At 38.8% G+C, this 18,025-nt stretch overlaps 1 protein-coding gene across 11 annotated transcripts in view; it reads right to left on the reverse strand.

Moving 5' to 3' along the window:
* The window catches only part of BLOC1S1 (biogenesis of lysosomal organelles complex 1 subunit 1), an 83,530-nt gene that overhangs the window by 32,066 nt on the left and 33,439 nt on the right, over positions 1 to 18,025 (reverse strand). The window contains exons 4-6 of one of the 11 annotated variants that reach the window (XR_015056748.1): positions 9,135 to 9,258; positions 8,923 to 8,991; positions 6,830 to 6,848 (exon numbers count right to left, since the gene is read on the reverse strand). The exons of 8 other annotated variants lie outside the window; for them this stretch is intronic. The gene's annotated coding sequence lies outside the window, so the exon portion shown is untranslated. Of the gene's footprint in view, positions 1 to 6,829; positions 6,849 to 7,061; positions 8,643 to 8,922; positions 8,992 to 9,134; positions 9,259 to 18,025 lie in introns of those variants that run through there. 2 more of the 11 variants (XR_015056749.1, XR_015056747.1) reach the window with 2 other exon arrangements.

Here is an 18,025-nt window from a genome sequence, read left to right on the forward strand (position 1 = left end):
TGCTGCATCTTGCAAATCAATAGTGCATGTCCCATTGTTGTTTGACATGTTAGTGGTGAGGGCAGGTCTATGACAGTCTTTCCATTATTAACCAGGTAAGGCCTTCCATGGTAATATTACAGGTTTTCAATGAAATGTAATGTTAGCTTCAAGAACACAGTCCACCACAGTTGTAAAGGGCAGTGCACTGAAGTGCTGCCTTGACACATTTGCACTGTCCTCTGCACCCCTTTTTGCATCCACAGCGTATGAGTTCTTGGCAGGCCTGGGTCGCTTCTGGCAGTGTGCTCCAGTGAACTTCCCATCCACCTGTGTCCTTCTTCTTCCACCCCCAGTCACCTGGGGATGGGAGTTCTGGGACTGCAACAATCATCTGTCCCCAGCAGTGACCAGCTTGGTAGACAGCCCTCTTTGTGCTGAATCAGTGCTGCTTGTGTCGGAGGGAGTCCTTCAATGTGTCTACCTTTCTGGGTGAACAGCTGATTGCGTGCCTGATTGACTGATTCCAAGCTGCTAGTGCACTTATAGAGCAATACCACAAAACGCTCCAGAGACCCCATTCAGTTGTCTATGGTGTCTGGGGTGCAGGCCCATCGGTAGGGGGGGGATTTGGGTGCAATGTCCCCCCATGGCACATCTGGTGCCCCCCCCCACTTGTACGCCACCAATTTATGCCCTGTTGCATCCTGTGAACAACTTGGTGTTTAAGGACGAGCGCCCACTGTGAACGCCTTGCTGTTTAAGAGTTCACCTGCGTGAACTAAAACCCTTATTCCAGATGTTCAACGTGGTGAATAATAAGGCCTTCTTGGATAAACTGTTCTTTAATAATATCCTTCTTTGAATAACAGTCAAGAGATAAGTGTGCGCTTGCCAGCGCATCTCCAAAAGCAATTGGCAAGACAATAGAGTCCAAGCCCACAAGATAAAAGATAACGCAAGCACCAACGCCAGCAGCCAAGACGACAGACAGCCGCAAGACCTCGTGTCGAATGTCGATGTTGTGGGTGGTTATATTATATCGTGGATCATTTAGTTTTAAGGAATAGCCAATCAGAGTTTTCGATATGTAGGCCCTATTAAGCAGGTTACCTGATTGGTTGTAAGTTAGGTATAAATGTAATATAGTCATGATATGATAATATTGTTGTAGTTTCCGCCCGCCGGCGTGCGAACGACCGCATCTAACCAATAGTGGTTGCTTCTCCCACCGAAGGGAGAATCCAGTCGTGGATTTCCAGATCAACGCCGGAAACCAGCCACGGGTGCGTTTTTAACCACACCACAACCTTGTCCGCACTCTACCTGCGCGTTACAGGGTCCGATTGCCAAATTTTCGATTTACCTAATTGTTCGCGCGGGTAGGTTACCGAGAGATTGTACCTCAACGGGACCGCTTGGAAACGAGCCGCTTAAGCAGCTCGCTTCCTTTTAGGATAACCGAGCGGGGTATTATCGTGCAGTCCCGTTGGACCCGATCACTCTACTGGCTATTAGGAAACCAACTATCTATTCAGATCTCAATACGGCAGTTCAATGAAGGAATGGACGCAACGAACAGGTTTACATTCACACAAGGACATTCATTATAATAAAGCACATATGCAATTAAACAAGGCAAAACACGTATGCAATTATACAAGCAACAAAAGCATGACAAAAGAACTACGACCGTCTATACAAAATGCAATGCAAACATTTACAGCACACAAAGCACTTAATTTCCTACTTATTAGACAGGCCCACGGACACACGTACGTACACACACACACACCCAAGAAATGGTGGCAGAGGCCTTTAATAACGGGCTCCAGCTCGGAGGACAGGTGAGCTGAAACAGAACCTATCTCGAACCTCTCCACCTTGTGTGGTCTTCAAGTTGTTCGGACCCGGGCTCCAGCGAGAGCGAGCTGGATCCAATCGCCGTGAGCTGTGATCCTTCCCGAGCTCCCGAAAATCCTCCTGCGCTTCTCAACACGTGCTGGTGAGACGAGGCGCCGATCCTTCCCATCGATGCGCCGCTTCCCCCAAGGAACCACCTCCAAGGAGGTCGATGAGTCGCACCAAGCCGGGAACCAAAATGGAGAACAAAGAGTTCCACAAACCAAGAAGAAGAAGAAACCACCATTCACAGCTCGAGCCGAGCAACCGGCTCAACTTCCTTCCAAAACAAAGCAGCTCGAAACAAAAAGCTCTACCGAGCCAAACAGAAGCCGAAGCTCACTGAACCACCAAAGCAAACAGCCTCCTCCTGAGCCAGGCCGCAGCCGAAGCTCAATGAGCCAGCCGAAGCAAAAAGCTTCCGAAGGCCTCAACCCGAACGCAAGCCAAGCAGGACTCGACGGTCTGCTGAACGACTCCCCTCAACTCCCTTCTCCAACTCTGCCCACGAACAAAAGAAAAGATCTCCTCTTATCCTTCTCCCGCCCTTCCCCCGCTCCCGGCGTGACTCATGACTCATGCCCTCGTGCTCCATCCCCCGCTCTACCACGGGTGGGAGGGAGTTGTTGACATCATGAGTCACGGGACGGCAGGGTTCTTCTTCCTCTTCGCAGAAGAGGGGGGAAGGACGTCTCCATTTCGTTCCTTAACTATTAAATTGATCCGCAGCGCATCTAATCGATTTCTGAACATTAAGACAATGGAAGGTGAGCTATCTTGGGAACAAGCACTTATCGACATAGCTGACTAAAGGAACTTGAATGTTGTGTGCAAACGAATTCCCAAATTCGTAACAATATGAATAAGGAAAAGACATAAATTTACTTAATTAAAGATGAAGTGCACCACGTGATCTTCACAATCCTCCATCTTACAAAAGTAATTTTCTAATAGAAATTTTAAAATATGTGTGTTTGCAATCGTGCTTACATTTGAAATAATGCAGATAAAACCTGTTTTTGGTGAATGCATCATTTAATAAATAAAACCGTCAACCGTCAAATCTGGCGAGTCATGAGATTAGTGACACGAGTCACGAGGGACGAGTCACGGAGAGCGCTAGCTAGCAGCAGTAGAAAAAGACATGGATATACGAAATGGCTAAGAAAAGGAAAAAGGTTGTGGTTGTGGTCAGCACTCGCCGTGGTCGGCTGCTTTGTACTTCTGATGTTTAAGTTAAATGTTGTGTTTGGTGCTTTGCATATCCCATATCTCGTGCTTTGTGCATAACCTTACCTCTGTGTAATTGACTGCTTTAAATGTGGACCTTGTGGTATCTTCAGGCTGGTCGTATTTGCTGTTGATAGTTTCACGTGATGATCGCAGGTCATAGCCAACTGTATCTTATTTGAAAGTGCACTGATTCGGGTGCCAACCTCCCCCGTTTAGTCATTGTATCTCTGGTATATTAATTTTCTAATGCCAATTCTTGACAACACCTTGTATAAGTGCACCTGAATTGGTGCCAATTGTCTAATCATTGAATATCTGCATTGTGAATGTGCCAGTTTGTTGCGGCTCTTCTGCATTAAAATAATTTTACGCCAAAAAACATCGGAACATGTTAAATCTAGCTGAGATAAATTTGGATAGTATGCGACGGCAACCTCAGTATAGATGCGTCAAAGCTGCATGGATACAATAGCATACCAGGTTATCAAAAATATTAAATATTATAATTGTGCCCCCCCCCTCCATCCAATTCATATGCCCCCCTTAATACTGAGCCCTGGCGATGGGCCTGCTGGTGTGGCAGCCAAGGCACAGAAGGCTCTAGTGACATCAACAAAGGCTAGATGATCAAAGCTCTGGCTGGATGAACTACATCATTGTCAGCATCGTGCTCACATGCTTTCCCTAATGCAGCACCAACATCCTCATTGCACACGAGCACCACATCACGACCTTGCTTGTGAGCGTCCATGTCTGGGAAGCAACCCAGTATTCTGTTCTTGAGTTTAGTGGAGTGTACACGCCCCGTCACGTGTGTCCCCAGTTGTTCCAGCCTGGTACTGTACAGATTCACAAAGTCTGTTAGCTTGAACACTGGTGCAACCATCTTGTCCATGCGCACTTCCTCAATATAGGCGACAAGTCTAGTGAATGTAATTCCATGGTTAACAGTGTCAACATTAGATTATTGTGCCTTTGTGTCCCTCGCTTTATTGTACAGAGAGGCAAGACACTGAGCATGGTACTTAGCCTCTTGGGCAATGACATCTCCAACACTGACTTTGAATAGGAGGTGTTTGTCCTGTAGTTTGAGGGCACACTGCCTCACACGAATGTCAAGTTCGAATGTTGATGCATTACGCAAAGCATCTTTTGCTGCAGATTTGTCACAGAAGAAGCATGTCTCTGCTGAACGAGTTTCACGTTCAATGCTCCGACGGGTGAACTTGTGGGTTTCTGGATCATCATCGTGGTGTGTTTTCCTCTTTTCAGCCCTCTGAAGTTTTGTTTTGTTATACTGCAGTCTGCAGGAGTCATGCCATTTGGCTTTGTGAACCCGGAATGCTGCCTCGATGCCCTGACCATCATCCAGTTGTGACAGTTTTAGTGTTCTTGGCAGGCAACTGATCTTGTCGAATGCTACAAGATGCTTAGCTATGGTCCTGTATCCTGCCCCATCTGTGCCACGTGCTGAATTATATGGACATGTCAGCACCTCATCTGTATGTTCCTGACATAGAACACATTTGTTCCAGTCTGTGGCCGGGTACTGTTTACCTGATGAGCTCGGCTCATCAGGGTCCACACCACCTTGTATAGTTTGGCCATTGTCCCTATGCACTATGCTACTTTAGAACAGTATCTACTGGTTATAATATGAGAACAGTATTTACTAGTTATACCACCACCACTCTACCATAATCTGAAATCTCCAGGAAAATATGTTGGCTGCCACCACAGTCACAGTCCAGGTCAACTGAAAGCATACAGATATACATGCAGATTAGGCATTGTTACTAGTGTACACAAGTATACAAAAGTTGTACTAACAACATAGATTATTATTGTGACGTTATTATGATGTTCTGTGTGAATATGCAGCAAAATATATGAACACACATAAACATAATTATGAGATCAGCACACAACTCATCGGCTGATTCTGAAATTCCGGAAAATGTGCATAACTCTGCTAATATTTGATGGTTTTACTATTATTTAATTCCCTGAATGCTCGATATATGTAGTTTGGTAGTTGCTAGCATGTTATAAATAGTACCACTGCATCCCTCATCCTTGAAAATGTATGATTAGCCACCAGAATCAATATCCAAGCTAGTCTATAACCTGAGAAACTGGTAAAATAACAACCGGTGGTGGCCGTTTTGGAAAATGGCAGCCATTTTAGCCACAGGACAATTCTGCGATGGCCCAATAGCTAAATATCTTCCTTAGGGCATGATCTAACAGTGTGCCAAAGTTCATGCTTGCATCATCAAAGGCACAATTCCTCCAAATATTTCACTTATCTGCCAGACTACGGGTAGTTATAACATTTTGGTGTTCTGGTGGTTGACGTGAGTTTGATTCTTTGGATGAAAGCTGTGTATATGTTGTGCTCGTATCATCAGTGGTTTAAGTTCAGTTTTCCTAAACTTACCATCGATATTTTGTTGTGGTGTGTTCAGATGATTCTTATGAGAGTTGCTTTGTTGTTGTTGGATGTATTGTGTAGGGTTAAGGGTAAAAAGTCAGGCCGTGTTTGTTGTCCGAGGTGATTGGTTTGTCCAGTTTATCCAGTTTATCCGAGCATGTCCAGTTTATCTTGAAGTGCGAGGTTGTTGGTTGGGGCATGTTAGATGAAGCCATTTGTGGCAGTTTTTGTATCGTATGGAGGTGTGTTTTCTTGTTATGACTCTTTTGCATTTGTCAGATGAAGATGGGCCCTGGATTCTGCTCGAGGTCTCCAGCTAATAAGAGGACCAGGAGCAGAGGTGGAAAAGCCCCCACTCCACCATCACAGAAGACAAAGGGAAGAAAAGTAGAAATCTGTTTTCCTGGTGAGCGGGGAAAGAGGGAAAGGGGGTTGGGGAGGGGGGGGGTGACCAGCTGATAGAACTGTGGTCTATCAAGCTCAAATGAGCGAAGATCCTCGTCCTCTTAATGATGACGTCATAAAAACGAATATGACGTCATTGTGATGCATCAGGTTTGCGATAAATTATCTGTGCTAATGCCCGGCTTCATTTCCGCAAACAAAATTCAAACAGCTTGCCTAGTTTCGGAGATAATGGTATAGGCGATTTCCATTAGCGGCAATATTATGACGTCAACTTTTTTTCTAGGAAGAATTTCCAAAATCAGAGATGGTTACTGCCTGCGCGTGGGCTTTCTGCATATACATGGCAAGTTTCACGAAGATCCGATGAAAACTCTGGGTTGTGAAACAAAAAAATGTCACAAAATTGGAGTGACATCATAAAAATTGATATGACATCATAGTGATGCTTCACATGTGCGGTAATTCATCTCTGCTAATGCCCTGTTCGATTCCCACAAACAGAATCCAAAAAGCTTGCCTAGTTTCGGAGATAATTTTTTCGGCGATTTCCATTCTAAGCGGAGATATTTTGACGTCGTAACTTTTTTTTCTAGGAGGAATTTTCAAAATCGGAGATGGTTACTGTCTGTGCAGGGTATTTTTACATACATACGCCAAGTTTCAGGAAGTTTCGATGAAAAATGTAGGCTGTGAAACAAAAAAGTCCACAAGTAGAAGATGAAGAACAACAACGTGACTAAGACTTAGAGATCCTCCACAAGGATCTAAAAACAGGGGAAGCTGGAGGAGTTTTTCATGGTAAGGGCCTTTCTCATCAGGTGCTCCCTGTCCACTGGTAGGCCCACAACGAACACGTCTCCTCTGCCAGACCACTTTGTTTGCATCGGCTGAGCTGAAGGAGGTGTTGAGTGGCAAATGTAAATAATGCATACATGTGTATCCTGCACAGTGTGTCTGAGTACAAGGAAGGACATTGGAGTCATTTCCAATAACCAACTTTAAAATGATATGAATAAAAAATAAAAACAAACAAACATTTCTTAAAATGTGGAAAACAATTATATTTTGTGAAAAAATAAAATATAATGAAATAGGAAGAAAAACACAAAAACAAATGAAGATGCCTTTCTCAGAGTTTAAAAAGAGATAAATCTTCAACAACAAATTCAATACATCGAAAACGAAACAAAACATATTTTCCTTTTATCATCATCATCTGTTCATAAGCCTGGTGTTGGCTTCGTGGTTAGGGTGGTGGCTTGGGATCCCAGGGTCCAGAGTTCAAGCCCTGTTGACTGCTGAATTAACACCAGGGGGTTGACTCAGCCTGTCATCCTTCCGAGGTCAGCGAAATGAGTACCAGTGTACTGGTCCCGGTGTATGCCCCGGTTAGCATAGGTGTACCATATCCCTGTGTGTCCTAAGAGGCGACCAGGGTTGGCATCAGGAAGGGCATCCGGCCATAAAACATTGCCTCAAGAAAAAGCCCAACCCCTGCACAGCAGAGAAAAATGGCTGTAAAAACGGTCATTTTTTTTTTTCATCATCATCTGTTTGGGCAAACTCGGATGTAACCTTTAAATTGCTTTCTACTCCATCTACTCCAGTCCCGACACCAGCAGTCACAACTCCTAGTGGTGTGAGTATGTTTGTGTTAATCTCCACTCGAAAAGATGGCAACATGAAAAAAAAAACACTCATAGAGTGACACTTGGAGAAACGCAACGGCACTCGGTGGAGTGCATACCTCCACCAGGCTGAACAGTTTACATTTTGTATGCCACTGATAGGTCAGATCTGAATCCAGACCTACGCCAAAATCGAATCTGCTTGTTCTCGTCACATAACCAACTCATCCACCTAGTTTTGTCATAACTTGTCAACAACTTTTTGAGACATCATGCTGTATATAGTTTTTGGCCCCATCTCTCAATGGTGAAGAAATCACCTGAAAAATTCTCGAATCCGGATTCGGATCTTCACCAACATTCGGATTCGGATAGAATCAATCAAATGGTCCTTTTCACACACCCAATCTGCCACCAAGTTTCATCCGAATCCGTAAACAACATTTTTAGATCTCATGCAATATCGATTTTAGCCCCATCCCTCAATGGTGAAGAATCAGTTTAAAATTAAATAATTCTTGTATCCAGATCTAGATTCGGGATCTTCACCAAAATTGAATCAATTCTTCCTTGTGGCACTCCAAACCTGTCCACCAAGTTTTGTCCGAATCCATCCATAACCTTGTGAGATATCGTACTATATATTGTTTTTGTCCCTATCTCTCAATTGTGAAGAATCAGTTTTAAAATTCTCAGATCCGGATCCGGATTCGGATTCGGATTCGGATCTTTACCAAAATTAAGTGTTGCTTTGCAAAATTAACTTCAGAACGATTGCCTGAAAACTGTGGCCAAGATCATGTGACAAAGACAGACAGATAGACAGCCAAACAGAAAGACAGAGGGACGCTACAGACAAATGATACAGACCAATATGCTTGGTGAAAAAAAAAAACTTTTCACCAAGTAAAAAAGCTGAAGAACCTCATCCATCCTGTTTGTGAGACCACTCTGTCTGGCCCCTACTCTTTGACCTGTGTGCCTCAGTTCAACACACCAGCAGCTAATGCTCCCACCAGTATAACTTTCTGGGTCACCAGGGCATGCGAGCCATCCCACTGCACCAAAGTGGAAGTCACATCAGGAAGTCACATCATTTTCCTTTAATAATAACCATTGTGTTACCATTAGACATAAAACTCATTGTTTGGTTAATGTTCGATTTTGTCAATAACCCCAAAGATCACAATCACACAGCAATTTACAAAATTGGCACACTTAAGCATATTTCGAAGGAAAACACAAAGAAAGATAAGTTGTTTGCTTTTGAATCTCCAGATATGTGGTGTTGTTTGCTTTAAGCCTATAAATGTAGAATACTGTAATCTCTCATCTCACCAATTCCCTTTATCCTCGTTTCATCCTTGTCGAGAATGCTAACTTAGTGGCATGGAAGTTGCACTTCACCTGAAAGTAAAATACCCTGTGTCAACGCCTTTGCAACCATAGGATGCAATAAACCAAAGAAACAAAAAGTTGATTGAGAATGAACGGAACAAGTTAAATAAAAGCAGGCAAGCCAATGAAAACTATGAAATCAATTGCCTTACTCGATGGTGTACAGCCTGCTCGGCATCTCGTGAACAACACCGGCTTGCTATTTGCAGTTGCCTCATGTGTGTACTGTACAACGTCATGTGGAAAACCGAACATCACTTCAGGGTATGAGTATGGCTGCCAGGAAACAAAGGCGTAAACGCTGGCACACAGTCAGCTTCAAAGCAAAGCTCACACAGAAACCTTTTACTCAATTTCCTCCTGAAATCAAATTTATTTGAACAAACACAAGAAACTATGAACCAAGGTTCCAGATTGTAGGAAAAACTGAAGGGTGAAAACAGAAAGTAAAAAGATTCCCTTTACACAACTGTTCATTGAAAGCAAGGTCTGCAATAAGTGAATATAAATGCTGAAAAAGAACCAAACGAGGCAATGTTACAGAAAACGCTGAATAGAACAACAAGGATTACAATAATAAACACAACACGGTATAACGACAATGGCACTTGGGAGAGTGCATATCTCCACAAAGCTGTGCAGTTTACAATTTGTATCCCATTGATGGGCCACATCTGGATCCGAACCTGCATCACAACATGATCGGCTTGTTCTCGTCACCGAACCAATTCATCCAATGAGTTTTGTCAGAACTCGTCCACAACTTTTTGAAATATCATGCAATACAGTAAACCCTGCACCATTGTGGGTTCCAAGATCATAGATTTCCACCAATTGCTGGCAACCTATTGTTATCCAACAACCAACAATTTCGTTATCAAGGGATTTCGTTTCGTGCAATCGCAGCTTTTGAGCTGACATGAGTCATTTTTTGTGCCTGCGTGTGTGATGAACTCTCAGTCCGAGCCTTTTCTTGCATCTTGCACACCATTAATTGCAATAATCATCCCAGCACACAGGAAGGAAGCTAAATTAAAAACATGAAACCTCATCGAACAGGAAATGATGCACAGAGATCCTGCAACATGAGATCGACAAGATCAAGTGGACACACACCAGTTAATAATTGGTGAAACAGGGGAACCCACAGTGGATTTACCTGGCACTTGAGTGGCAAATACACAAAGGATATCACAAGAATAATCACAAACACATCGACACAGGATATCACAAACACATCAACACAGGATATCACAAGAATAATCACAAACACGTCAACACAGGATATCACAAGAATAATCACAAACACATCGACACAGGATATCACAAACACATCAACACAGGATATCACAAGAATAATCACAAACACGTCAACACAGGATATCACAAGAATAATCACAAACACGTCAACACAGTATATCACAAGAATAATCACAAAGACATCAACACAGGATATTACAATAATCATCACATACACATCAACACAGGATATTACAATAATAATCACAAACACAACACAGGATATTACAATAATCATCACAAACACAACACAGGATATTACAAGCATAATCACAAGCACATCAACACAGGATATCACAAGAATAATCACAAACACATCAACACAGGATATCACAATAATCATCACAAACATATCAACATAGGATATCACAAACACATCAACACAGGATATTACAAAAATAATCACAAACACATCAACACAGGATATCACAAACACATAAACAGAGGATATCAAAAGAATAATCACAAACACATCAACACAGGATATCACAAACACATCAACACAGGATATCACAAACACATCAACACAGGATATCACAAACACATCAACACAGGATATTACAAGAATAATCACAAACACGTCAACACAGGATATGAAATAATCATCACAAACACAACACAGGATATTACAAGAATAATCACAAACACGTCAACACAGGATATGAAATAATCATCACAAACACAACACAGGATATTACAAGAATAATCACAAGCACATCAACACAGGATATGACAAGAATAATGACAAACACATCGACACTGGATATCACAAGAATAATCACAAACATATTAACACAGGATATCACAAGAATAATCACAAACATGTCAACACAGGATATTACAAGAATAATCACAAACACACAACACAGGATATTACAATAATCATCACAAACACAACACAGGATATTACAATAATCATCACAAACACATCAACACAGGATATCACAAGAATAATCACAAGCATATCAACACAGGATATTACAAGAATAATCACAAACACAACACAGGATATCACAAGAATAATCACAAGCACATCAACACAGAATATTACAAGAATAATCACAAACACATCAACACAGGATATTACAAGAATAATCACAAACACAACACAGGATATTACAAGAATAATCACAAGCACATCAACACAGGATATGACAAGAATAATCACAAACACATCGACACTGGATATCACAAGAATAATCACAAACATATTAACACAGGATATCACAAGAATAATCACAAACACACAACACAGGATATTACAATAATCATCACAAACACAACACAGGATATCACAAGAATAATCACAAGCATATCAACACAGGATATTACAATAATCATCACAAACATATCAACACAGGATATCACAATAATCATCACAAACACATCAACACAGGATATCACAAGAATAATCACAAGCATATCAACACAGGATATTACAAGAATAATCACAAACACGTCAACACAGGATATTACAAGAATAATCACAAACACATCAACACAGGATATCACAAGAATAATCACAAACACAACACAGGATATTACAAGAATAATCACAAGCACATCAACACAGGATATTACAAGAATAATCACAAACACATCAACACAGGATATTACAAGAATAATCACAAACACAACACAGGATATTACAAGAATAATCACAAGCACATCAACACAGGATATTACAATGATCATCACAAACACAACACAGGATATTACAAGAATAATCACAAACACATCAACACAGGATATCACAAGAATAATCACAAACATATAAACACAGGATATTACAAGAATAATCACAAACACATCAGCACAGGATATTACGAGAATAATCACAAACACATCAACACAGGATATTACAAGAATAATCACAAACACACAACACAGGATATTACAAGAATAATCACAAACACGTCAACACAGGATATTACAATAATCATCACAAACACAACACAGGATATTACAAGAATAATCACAAACACATCGACACTGGATATCACTAGAATAATCACAAACATATTAACACAGGATATCACAAGAATAATCACAAACACGTCAACACAGGATATTACAAGAATAATCACAAACACATCAACACAGGATATTACAATAATCATCACAAACACATCAACACAGGATATCACAAGAATAATCACAAGCACGTCAACACAGGATATCACAAGAATAATCACAAACATATAAACACAGGATATTACAAGAATAATCACAAACACATCAGTACAGGATATTACGAGAATAATCACAAACACATCAACACAGGATATTACAAGAATAATCACAAACACACAACACAGGATATTACAAGAATAATCACAAACACGTCAACACAGGATATTACAATAATCATCACAAACACAACACAGGATATTACAAGAATAATCACAAACACATCGACACTGGATATCACTAGAATAATCACAAACATATTAACACAGGATATCACAAGAATAATCACAAACACGTCAACACAGGATATTACAAGAATAATCACAAACACATCAACACAGGATATTACAATAATCATCACAAACACATCAACACAGGATATCACAAGAATAATCACAAGCACGTCAACACAGGATATCACAAGAATAATCACAAGCATATCAACACAGGATATTACAAGAATAATCACAAACACGTCAACACAGGATATTACAAGAATAATCACAAACACGTCAACACAGGATATCACAAGAATAATCACAAACACGTCAACACAGGATATCACAAGAATAATCACAAGCATATCAACACAGGATATTACAAGAATAATAACAAACACGTCAACACAGGATATCACAAGAATAATCACAAACATATTAACACAGGATATCACAAGAATAATCACAAGCATATCAACACAGGATATTACAAGAATAATCACAAACACGTCAACACAGGATATCACAAGAATAATCACAAACACAACACAGGATATTACAAGAATAATCACAAGCACATCAACACAGGATATCACAAGAATAATCACAAACACAACACAGGATATTACAAGAATAATCACAAGCACATCAACACAGGATATTACAAGAATAATCACAAACACGTCAACACAGGATAATACAAGAATAATCACAAACACGTCAACACAGGATATCACAAGAATAATCACAAACATATTAACACAGGATATCACAAGAATAATCACAAACATATTAACACAGGATATCACAAGAATAATCACAAACACGTCAACACAGGATATGACAAGAATAATCACAAACACATCAACACAGGATATCACAGGAATAATCACAAGCATATCAACACAGGATATTACAAGAATAATCACAAACACGTCAACACAGGATATCACAAGAATAATCACAAACACAACACAGGATATGACAAGAATAATCACAAGCACATCAACACAGGATATTACAAGAATAATCACAAACACATCAACACTGGATATCACGAGAATAATCACAAACATATAAACACAGGATATTACAAGAATAATCACAAACACGTCAACCCAGGATATTACAATAATCATCACAAACACAACACAGGATATTACAAGAATAATCACAAGCGCATCAACACAGGATATGACAAGAATAATCACAAACACATCGACACTGGATATCACAAGAATAATCACAAACATATTAACACAGGATATCACAAGAATAATCACAAACACGTCAACACAGGATATTACAAGAATAATCACAAACACATCAACACAGGATATTACAATAATCATCACAAACACATCAACACAGGATATCACAAGAATAATCACAAGCATGTCAACACAGGATATTACAAGAATAATCACAAACACGTCAACACAGGATATCACAAGAATAATCACAAACACAACACAAGATATCACAAGAATAATCACAAGCACATCAACACAGGATATTACAAGAATAATCACAAACACGTCAACACAGGATATTACAAGAATAATCATAAACATATCAACACAGGATATCACAAGAATAATCACAAACACATCGACACTGGATATCACAAGAATATTCACAAAAATATTAACACAGGATATCACAAGAATAATCACAAACACGTCAACACAGGATATTACAATAATCATCACAAACACATCAACACAGGATATCACAAGAATAATCACAAGCATATCAACACAGGATATTACAAGAATAATCACAAACACGTCAACACAGGATATCACAAGAATAATCACAAACACAACACAGGATATTACAAGAATAATCACAAGCACATCGACACAGGATATTACAAGAATAATCACAAACACAGGATATTACAAAAGTCATCACAAGCACATCAACACAGGATATTACAAGAATAATCATAAACATATCAACACAGGATATTACAAGAATAATCACAAGCACATCAACACAGGATATTACAAGAATAATCACAAACACATCGACACTGGATATCACAAGAATAATCACAAACATTAACACAGGATATTACAAGAATAATCACAAACACGTCAACACAGGATATTACAAGAATAATCATAAACATATCAACACAGGATATCACAAGAATAATCACAAACACATCGACACTGGATATCACAAGAATATTCACAAAAATATTAACACAGGATATCACAAGAATAATCACAAACACGGCAACACAGGATATTACAATAATCATCACAAACACATCAACACAGGATATCACAAGAATAATCACAAGCATATCAACACAGGATATTACAAGAATAATCACAAACACGTCAACACAGGATATCACAAGAATAATCACAAACACAACACAGGATATTACAAGAATAATCACAAGCACATCGACACAGGATATTACAAGAATAATCACAAGCACAGGATATTACAAAAGTCATCACAAGCACATCAACACAGGATATTACAAGAATAATCATAAACATATCAACACAGGATATTACAAGAATAATCACAAGCACATCAACACAGGATATTACAAGAATAATCACAAACACATCGACACTGGATATCACAAGAATAATCACAAACACATCAACACAGGATATTACAAGAATAATCACAAACACATCAACACAGGATATTACAAGAATAATCACAAACACATCAACACAGGATATTACAAGAATAATCACAAACACACAACACAGGATATTACAATAATCATCACAAACACAAGACAGGATATTACAAGAATAATCACAAGCACATCAACACAGGATATTACAAAAATAATCACAAACACGTCAACACAGGATATTACAATAATCATCACAAACACAACCCAGGATATTACAAGGATAATCACAAACACATCAACACAGGATATTACAATAATAATCACAAACACATCAACACAGGATATTACAATAATAATCACAAACACATCAACACAGGATATTACAAGAATCATCACAAACACAAGACAGGATATTACAAGAATAATCACAAGCACATCAACACAGGATATGACAAGAATAATCACAAACACGTCAACAAAGGATATCACAAGAATAATCACAAACACGTCAACACAGGATATTACAAGAATAATCGCAAACACATCAACACAGGATATTACAAGAATAATCACAAACACATCAACACAGGATATTACAAGAATATAATCACAAACACATCAACACAGGATATTACAAGAATATAATCACAAACACATTAACACAGGATATTACAAGAATAATCACCAACACATCAACACAGGATATTACAAGAATAATCACAAACACATTAACACAGGATATTACAAGAATAATCACAAACACATCAACACAGGAAATTACAAGAATAATCACAAACATATCAACACAGGATATTACAAGAATAATCACAAACACATCAACAAAGGATATTACAAGAATAATCACAAACACATTAACACAGGATATTACAAGAATAATCACAAACATATCAACACAGGATATTACAAGAATAATCACAAACATATCAACACAGGATATTACGAGAATAATCACAAACACATCAACACAGGATATTACAAGAATAATCACAAACACATCAACACAGGATATTACAAGAATAATCACAAACACATCAGCACAGGATATTACGAGAATAATCACAAACACGTCAACACAGGATATTACAAGAATAATCACAAACATATCAACACAGGATATCACAAGAATAATCACAAACACATCAACACAGGAAATTACAAGAATAATCACAAACATATCAACACAGGATATTACAAGAATAATCACAAACACGTCAACAAAGGATATTACAAGAATAATCACAAACACATTAACACAGGATATTACAAGAATAATCACAAACATATCAACACAGGATATTACAAGAATTATCACAAACATATCAACACAGGATATTACGAGAATAATCACAAACACATCAACACAGGATATTACAAGAATAATCACAAGCACATCAACACAGGATATTACAAGAATAATCACAAACACATCAGCACAGGATATTACGAGAATAATCACAAACACGTCAACACAGGATATTACAAGAATAATCACAAACATATCAACACAGGATATCACAAAAATAATCACAAACACACAACACAGGATATTACAAGAATAATCACAAACATATCAACACAGGATATCACAAACATATCAACACAGGATATTACAAGAATAATCACAAACATATCAACACAGGATATCACAAAAATAATCACAAACACAACACAGGATATAACAAGAATAATCACAAGCACACAACACAGGATATTGCAAGAATAATCACAAACACATCAACACAGGATATCACAAGAATAATCACAAACATATTGTTACAACTGACTCTCGCAAACTCAACGTGCCTTTTAGCCGAAGGTCTCATGTGTGCCTCCACTGATTTCCGAAACATTAATTACACTACTTTACCGTCTCCGAGGTCACACAAATGAATGGTAACTGACGGCACACGCACCGGATGTATCAAACACGTTTCTTGCCTATGTAAAAGTTTATTTACTTTAAAAAAAAAACAAAAAAAACATTGTATGTGGGAAAAGCCAGACGGGACGAGCAATTTGGAACATAGTTGTAAAAAAAACCCATGTTGAACACCATTTCTCAGACATGCATTTAACGATGTTGCTCAAACTTGGCAAAAAATGCAGAAAACAAATGGCATACACTTGCACCTAATTTTATTTTGTGATCTGTTCAACGATGGCCAACTGGTAGACCGACAGCCATTTTAGTTGTGAAAAAAAAAACGATGTTGAATATACCCTCAACCATTTCTCGGACATGTATTTACCAATGTTCAAACTTGGCACACAGATAACAAATGATGGCTTGCATATGAACGTCATTGTTTTTTCAAGATCAGATCCTATGTGGCCAACTGCTGGCCATTTTGTAACTTAAATGTGTCCCCAACCATTTCTCAGACATGCATGATCAGATTTTGTTCAAACTTGGCGCACACACAGTATATGATGGCATTTATGTACCTCTTACTTTATTTTGCGATCTGATCGAAGATGTCTGACTGGTAGACAAGCAGCGATTTTAGTTGTCGATAAATATGGGCTCGCCCTTTAATTCCATTCAGCAAAATTACTGAAACAATGGGGGCAATGAAAATTTACTTCTTTTCTACTTGTTTCTTAAGTTATAAAGAACATGAAACTTGCCTTTAATAATAATGATGATAAACTTGATACTATAATGCAATGGTGATGTCGATTATGGTGAAGCTAATGA

The sequence above is a fragment of the Eptatretus burgeri genome, chromosome 3 (genome assembly GCF_056783735.1).
Source record: "Eptatretus burgeri isolate ZD-2024b chromosome 3, Ebu_testis_v1, whole genome shotgun sequence".
Lineage (NCBI taxonomy): Eukaryota > Metazoa > Chordata > Myxini > Myxiniformes > Myxinidae > Eptatretus > Eptatretus burgeri.